We start from the raw sequence: 8,567 nt of genomic DNA on the forward strand, positions 1-8,567 counted from the left end.
TATGCACTGAACACTCATCTAACTCAGACTGAGGAAAGTCAGCTCAGTTTTTTAAAAAGGGATGTAAGTGAGCCAGTTTAAATAAAATTGTCTTGAGGCTATCAGGAGAGATTGAAATTTTCTCATTCTGGTGTCTGAAAGAGGTCCTCGATAGTCAAGACACAAAATATCTTCCCCAACTTTGATTTCTCTTTGGGCCTGTGCCTTGCTCTGTCTTCCTGTCTGAATTCTCATCGTGTGCTGTGATAAGATTCAACGACATACACTGGATCTACCTCAACTCCTCTGCAAATTCTTGGGCATAGAATCCATCTAAGTTCTCCATTCAAAAGTTTTTAAAATACAAAGCAGAAGTTGACACACAGACAGCTGTTTTATTGTCACAGGAGGAGAAAATCCCTACTCTTTTTGTGAACCCCACTGGACTCCAAGGGGAAGCAAGTACCCAGATCCAGTGCTGCAGCTCTTAGGAAATGGGCTTCTTAGCACCAAGGGAAGGTGGTTATCAGCTCCAGTGGTGTCACAGCTCTTAGGGAAATGCTAGTGGGCTCCCCAGTTCTGGGTCCATTATAGTAGTTGCCATAAAGAATTGATGAAATCCCTCCCATGAGTCAGGAAAGATGATTTTCTTTCACAGGGAAGAAAGCAGGTGAGAAGCATAGCTATCAGTAACAACACAAATAGTGACCCTGTCTTTCCACAGCATAGGGCTTATATATAGGCTGCTGGCAGATTTGAGTGGGAGTAGCTGTCTCTTCTGCTACTGCCCCCTGCAGTTGACCAGCAGCAATTTTTCCCCCCAGGATGCCTCCTTTGCATAGAAGCATATTGTAATCCATCCCATAGTAGTTGTTTTTCTACTCAATAGTATGTGGACTTCCTGTCTAGTATGTCTCTTCCTTCAGGAGACTCTTCCTGCAGGGCTTCCCTCTGACTATAACTTGCCCCTCACATTCTTAGTGTGATAATTAACAGCAATCATTCCCTGAGCAATCCCCTGTGTTTCTCACAACATGTGTTTAACACTACATGCTCCATTTACCTACCACAGAAACTCTTTGATATTGATACTGATATTGCTGTTAGCTTTAGTTTCAAATAAGGGATCTGACATCTAGACAGCTCATCCCAAGGTCACTCAACTATTTTGTGTCTGAATCAAGCTATAAACCTAGCTATATAAACTATAGAGATTGTGTTATGGATCACTATAAACCAGTGTTTCCCAGAGTTTGTTAAGCTTTGTACTACTCTAAAGTAAAAAAGAAATTATTAATCATCTTTTAAATCTCATTGTTCCTAAAATAACAAACATTAATTGATCGACTATAGACTATTGATCCATGTGCCACTAAAGATGACCTTGTACACCCCTTTTAGACTTATTAGAGAAATACATTTTAAATTTTTGCTAGTGTATCAGGTGTAGCACATAACAAGAAAACCAGAAAGTTATTGTTCTTTAGAGAAATGTATGACTGTCAAAGAACCACATATCCTTTTTAAAAAATTTTTTTAAATTTATTTTATTCTTTTTTGTTGCCCTTGGTGTTTTATTGTTGTAGTTATTATTGATGTCATCATTGTTGGATAGGACAGAGAGAAATGGAGAGAGGAGGGGAAGACAGAGAGAAGGAGAGAAAGACACCTGGAGACCTGCTTCATCGCCTGTGAAGCGACTCCTCTGCAGGTGGGGATCCGGGGGTTCCCACCTGGATCCTTACACCAGTCCTTGTGCTTTGCACCACCTGCGCTTAATTCACTGCACTACCGCCTCACTCCCAAAGAACCACATATTCTACAGATGTTTCTTAATGAGCCCAAGAAAAATGTCATAGAGCACAGCTGCTCTATGATGTAGTCAGTTTTCATGGAGACTAAAAGAGGGTGTCATAGTCTGAGTGATGATAGGCTGAGGACCTTCAGAACAGGGCACCATACACCAAAAGTAAGATGCAGACCAGTATCATATGCCCCTGACTGGGAGAAGATAGGGTCATGATGGGCACAGAGATATGAATCCTCTCTCGAAATTCCCCTCTAGAAACTGGATGAGCAGCAGTGAACATAAAGAGCATGCACAGAGGAAAGAAATGTGTGGAAATGCTTAAGACCCTCAAGATTTAGAGGAAAAAGAGGGAAGCCTTTCTCCATCCTCCAGTAGTGACACATCAAGAAAGAAAAGAGAAGACAATCAGCAACTGTTTAAGTGAGTCTCACCAGAATGGAGCATCTACAAGGGCAGGGTGTTGGTCTGCTTCTAAATTCTGCTTCTAAGACCCCTTCTGTTACATTGCTTGCCACTGTGGTCTGTTTACACAATCATTGTTTTCATTGGTTTAATCCCCACTGGTTTGAGTGTTTTTTCCTTCTCCCCACCCCCTATCCTACGTATTTCCTCTTCCTGACACTTCCGCCTTAGGTGATATAAAAGGACAGGATTTTCTAATGAATAGAGATTAGATTGTTGAACTGCATCTCCATTCGTCAATAGAGATTGAACTGCATTCCCAGCTCAGCCATGAGTCCCTGGTCGTCTCTCTCCTGCCCGCAAAGCTAGCCTGGCAGTAGGGAACTCTTGTATCTTAGTGTTTGGAACAGTTTGTGATCTGGAATAGATGCTCAAGGAATATTTGTTGGATTACTGCATGAATTAGAACAGGTGCCTCCCTTCCATGGGGAGAAAAAACCAAAGTTAGAAAGAAGAGATATAGATAGCAGGCATGCTAGTTTATGGTAAATGCTCAGTGTCGTACCTAAAAGTTCAGACTTTGTATAGACACTGAAGAGATAGCCTAACTCTCAGGGTGTGTAGCTCAATCTCTTTTCTAATTTTAAACTTGTTACCATACATTCTCAGAATGCTTCAATAAACAAAGACCCTCCCTCTCCTATAAAAATGAATGAGGTAATTTGATGATTGCTGCATGTAATATGGGAGACACATATATTACATAATTACTTCAAATTTTTGAACACATCTTACTTCAAGGTCAAAATGGAGTACTTGAAGGAATGTGAGCTGGCTCACCTGGATGGAAGCACATGAAACCCTGAGATGGGTTCCCAACTCTGGCTCCACATGGAAGTGCAATGGATACCACAGGAAGAGCTTTGTGCATTCTGGAACTAAGATCTCTCTCTCTCTCTCTCCTTCTCTCTCTCTCTCTCCTTCTCTCTCTCTCTCCTTCTCTCTCTCTCTCTCTCTCCTCTCTCTCTCCTTCTCTCTCTCTCTCTCCTTCTCTCTCTCCTTCTCTCTCCTTCTCTCTCTCTCTCCTTCTCTCTCCTTCTCTCTCTCTCTCCTTCTCTCTCTCTCTCCTTCTCTCTCTCTCCTTCTCTCTCTCTCTCCTTCTCTCTCTCTCTCTCTCTCTCTTCCTCTCTCTCTCTCTCTCTCTCTCTCTCATACAAAAAAATAACCAGGAAGTGGTTCTGGCCTTGGTTTATTTCCCAGCAAAATATGAAAATACAAGACCAAGTTTAGAGATAGACTTTCTATTTTACAGACTTGTGTGAAGTTACTATTTTACTGCTTCATTTTACAGAAAATAAATTTAGATATCTTCATAATTGTTTACCTATGTATTTATTCATTCACTGTCTCAAGGTTTACCACTGGGATTTGATGTTTGTGTGTCTACATTCCTGGAGACCTTTTTTTTTTTTTTGATAGAAAGTGAAAAAAAAGTGAGAGAGAAAGGGATATGAAGAGGGAGTGAGATGGAGAGAAGATAGACAACTGCAGTACTTCTTCACTGCTCATGAAGCTACACTCCTGTTGGTGTGGGCTGGAGGCATGTACCTGTGTCTCCATGCATGGTAAGAACTATCTTCTACCTGGTGAGCCACCATCTTGTTATTCACAAATACTTTTCAAAGCTCTCAGCTAGGAGTGGCAGAGATATGGTTCAGTCTAGGCACCTAATATTTTTATTGTATTGTCTTCCAACGCATAGAAGATGACCCTATTCTAGAATTGCAGGGTTAACATCATATACCTTTAATGATCCAACCTCTCTTTTTGGTCTTCTGTATACTGACACCCATATTATTCTTTAACCTTTTGGGTCTTTGTCTAGAAAGAGTTCCCCTAAACTACACGTGTTTCCAAATGGTGAGATATATGCCTCTTAGTAAAGCATAACTTTCTCTGAGTTAGGATTCCTAAGGTTTACTCCAAGTTATCAGCTGAAAAATGTGGTGGGGGAGGGAGTGAAATGGATTCACTCTTTGGGTTTGGGGGAACATCAAAAATAGATACCTCAGCATGGAAATTGTGTGGGAATTGTGTGGAGTTATCCTGTAATTTTGTCAGTGTTTCCTTTTTATAAAAAATATGCTTTGGTTGACCTTGAAAGTAATTTATAAAATGCAGATGATACAATGAGCAGGGCTTCACTACTTACCCTCCATCTTGAGGAGAGTAAATTATTGTGACTCATACTGAGCCTTTTAAGTCCAAATTTGCAACTTAAGTAATTATTTGCAACTTAAGTAATTATTCATCCATTGATCTTGCTTTGCATAATTTGTGACTTTGTGAGTCACCCTATATTTATGTGAACAATTAATCACTCCAGTATTGGGAGAGAGCAAAACTGAAGCACACCAGACTTTCATGCCTGAGGCCCCAGAGGTCACATGTTCAATCCCCACCACCAACATATTCCAGAGAAGAATGGTGCTCCACAATCTTTTCTTTGATCTCTTTCATAAAATAATGAAGTCTTATAAAAGCAATTCATATATCTTCTTCTTCCCCCTTTCCTGAATACACAATACAGAGTAGAACAGCAAGGGTGTAACAAGTAGGATTTTGCAGTTAAACTGCTCGCTCTGGGCCCACATCCACCATCTCAGAAATTCACTTCCTCCTGTGCTCCTCTCTAATGACATCTTGTTTCAAACTGGATACACAGTTCTGGTTCATCCTAGAATTTCAGTGTCATTCCAGAAAGTTTTATTACCTTTCTATCTACCAAAAAAACTCTCTTTTCTCACTATATTTTTTGCTTATGGCACCTATTTAGTTGAACCCTAAGCTTAGAGGTCTCTCCAGTAACTGACAACTGAGATCCCAGCACTGCCACAACTAGATCCCCTTCTAAGTTAACTGGCTTTTCATGGATATGACATGTTAACAGAAATCATGGCTGATGTGTCCTCCGACTCTCTCTCCCCAAACTGAGGGAAGCCTATTAAAAAGTTACTTATTTGCCATTTTATAATCTGAATAATCAGAAGCAGTGGAACTATGAGGAAGAATACAATCAAAAGAACTAAATTTGAATCTCTTTATTACATCAAGACCCTTCTACTCAATCATCCCATCTGTATAAACAATAATGAAAACTGACTCACCCAGATTTGAAGTCTACAGTAAGATAATGGGATGCAAGTGTGTTCTAATTATTATGAGATAATTAAAATGTCAAATGTGTTTTTATTACCTTTTAGCTTCATCTCATGGTAATCACACTGCCAAATGCCAAATGCCATGTAAATCAAAAGGGTTTAGGGGAAACTCTATCCAAAACAACACACATTGTTTGCTCACCAATTTCTCTGTGCCACACTGTGCTTGATGATGTGTACTGTCCACGGAGTCAGTGAAGAAACTTCCTGTTTCTTTGGCACTAGAGAGTGGGTGAACAACTCATAGTAAGATTTGGGACATTTTGAACAATGAAGATTGGTGAAGATGCACCTGTTACATTTGAAAAAGCACTCTGGTTATTTGCCTCTCCAAATAAAAATTATTATCATTTGTTGTTGCTGCTGCTGTTGCCTCTAGGACTTCACCACTTCCTGCTGATAAAATCTTTTTTAATCTGCATAAACCATTCAGAGGAAATGGACTCTCAGTGTGATCTCTGATTTCCTTCATGAACCGGATCTAGTCTGCAGGGTGCCCTCTAGAGGTCATTTGGCTTTATCACCTTCATGTTCTGCTAGGTACATTAGGTTTTGGTAAATCTATCCCAGAGAAGTTGAATATAGTGATCTGTTCTCAATCTATGCACTCTTGAGTTTTGCACATTATTTTGCATATCAAGTGAAAGTAAGCCTAATTTCCTTGTGTGTTTTTCTGAAAAGGTGGCACTGAATGTTAATGGTAATGGTATAATGCAGGCTTGTCACCTGCAGGAGACCCTGCGCTCAGTCCCCAGCATATGTAATGTCATACATTTGTTTGTTTTTTAAAAAGCTGCATACATACCTCACTCTAGTTAGTTGTGAAAATTCCTTTATGAGATTTGGTTTTGCAAGGGGAAAGGGGAAAGCAAATTTAAAGATGTACAATTCTCATAAAAGCTGGTGCTTTTGTCCATAACTTACCACTGTTTTCCTTTCTTGCATAACAAGTCCCTTAGACTACTTATAGGAAATATATAGTTTCATGAACCTTGCAGTCTGTCTGAAAACAGTCTTTTAACTTGTTCATGTTCTTGACTGGTTGACTAGCATATGAATTTTCTTTCTTTTTCCCAGAAAAAAACATGAACTATTTAGAAGTTAGAAAATTACACACACACACATCTTTGGATATTTTTTAATTATTTTTTTTGCACAACTAAGATTTTTTGTTTGTTTCATCCTCTATTTTTATTTTCATAGGTTGGTCAAATAACTCACCTGGCTATTTATCCATGGCAATTATTATTTTTTATTTCTTTATTGGGAGATTAATGACTTACAGTCAACAGTAAAATACAATAATTTGTACATGTATAATATTTCCACATAACAATACAACCCTCACTAAGTCCTCTTCTGCCATCATGTTCCAGAACCTGAACCACCACTCCCAGCCCAGTATTTTAGTTTGGTGCAGTACACTAACCGTAGAAACCATTTTATGTCCTTATCTTGTGTCATTAATGATGTCATCAATGAAAATATTTATATGAATAAAAACGCGATTTTATCCCACTTTAGACCATGCTTTCTGTGTGGTAGGTAATTAGTGAGTATTGATTGGATTGCTTTGATTCTATTTTCCTAATAATTTTCCTCACAATAAACATCAAAAAGGATTAAAAGAAATGTGTCTGGGGTTTCGTACATCCTCTTGTAAGATGTAGCACAAATATCCTTTCATCCTAAAGATTTTAAAAGTATTTAGTAATTCAAGTTATGGTGGGATACTGTCCACATTATTTTACTAAGACTTAGTTTAATTGCAATCCTAAAGATGTAACGTATACTGATTTATTTTTAAACTCTTAGCTTCTGAGTCTTGTGCATAACTGGTCTTAAGCACCACTCTCATTAAAGAAAATCCTGTATCTGTGATCATTCTGACAGATGAGGAGCAAAGCCCTAGACACTAAGTATACCTCCTGGCTTGATTTCAATCTTCAGAAGAATATATTGCTTACTTCTCTTTTCTTCCTTTTTCAGTCCTGTCTTGTATTAATTTGAAAAATGATTTCCATTTATTTATTCCTCAGCCATCCATCCCTAACCCACAAAAAATAGGCATCGACTGATGCAAAGAAGGTTATTAAACTTTTCAGAACACATCAGGGGCTTAACATTTCATCTCCCTGTATCTAATTTCATACTGTCATTAGTACTGCTTCTCAATGAGCATGCCTTACCCCCAACAATCTCCTGCATTTGGAGTGAGAAATATTTCTTGCTTGTGCAATTTAAACCTCATTGGGGGGCCAGAGATGGAATGTGAGCATTGACTTCCACAACTTGGAAGAAAGGAAAGATATTTACATCAAAGAAGCCTGGGTATCTCACTGTGTTGCTGTCACTGTTGTTTGAATAACACTCCTGATAAAAGAATGAAGCACTATGTAAGATCCTGGTGACTCTTCACTTTAGGATGCCTTATCTCCAGGGCAACACTCTGCTCTGTTACACAATGGCCTCTTCTAAGAATCTGATGATGGTCTTTGAATGGTTTTTGTTTTGAGCTCTCTAGTATTATTTGGAATTAAAAAAAAAGTGTGTCTATGACTAAGGGAGCACACTAGATAGGAGATCCAGAGCTCGCTTAGATTTAGAGCAAGGAACAATAGAAAAGGAAAATGGATTCATATTCAGAGTTTGCTATTCAGAAGAAAGAGGTGAAGTCAATAACCAAACTCACTTGCAGCATCCTGGTAGCCTAAAACCACAGAACATCTGAGAATAAAAGGAAACAGAGAAAGACAGAAATCACCACTGAGAAATCCCTTCACAGTTTCACAGTGAAGGTCAAAAATCTCCACAATTGGGGGCCAGGAGATGGCACACCTGGTTAAGCCCACAGAGCACTAAGCACATGGATCTAGTTGTGAGCCCCTGCTCTCCACTTGCAGGGAGAATGCTTCACAAGCAGCGAAACAGGTCTGCAGGTGTCTTTCTTTCTCCCTAATTCTCCCTCCTTTCAATACCCCTTTGATTTATCAAATAAAATGGGAAAAAATGACCTCCAAGAGTTGTGTGTGTGTGTTTTTTTTAAATAAGAAAGATAGGAGGAGAGAGAGAAAGAACCAGACATCAGTCTGGTGCATGTGCTGCCAGGGTTTAACTTGGTACCTCATGCTTGAGAGTCCAATGCTTTATCCACT

This window comes from Erinaceus europaeus, chromosome 3 (assembly GCF_950295315.1).
Source record: "Erinaceus europaeus chromosome 3, mEriEur2.1, whole genome shotgun sequence".
Classification (NCBI taxonomy): domain Eukaryota; kingdom Metazoa; phylum Chordata; class Mammalia; order Eulipotyphla; family Erinaceidae; genus Erinaceus; species Erinaceus europaeus.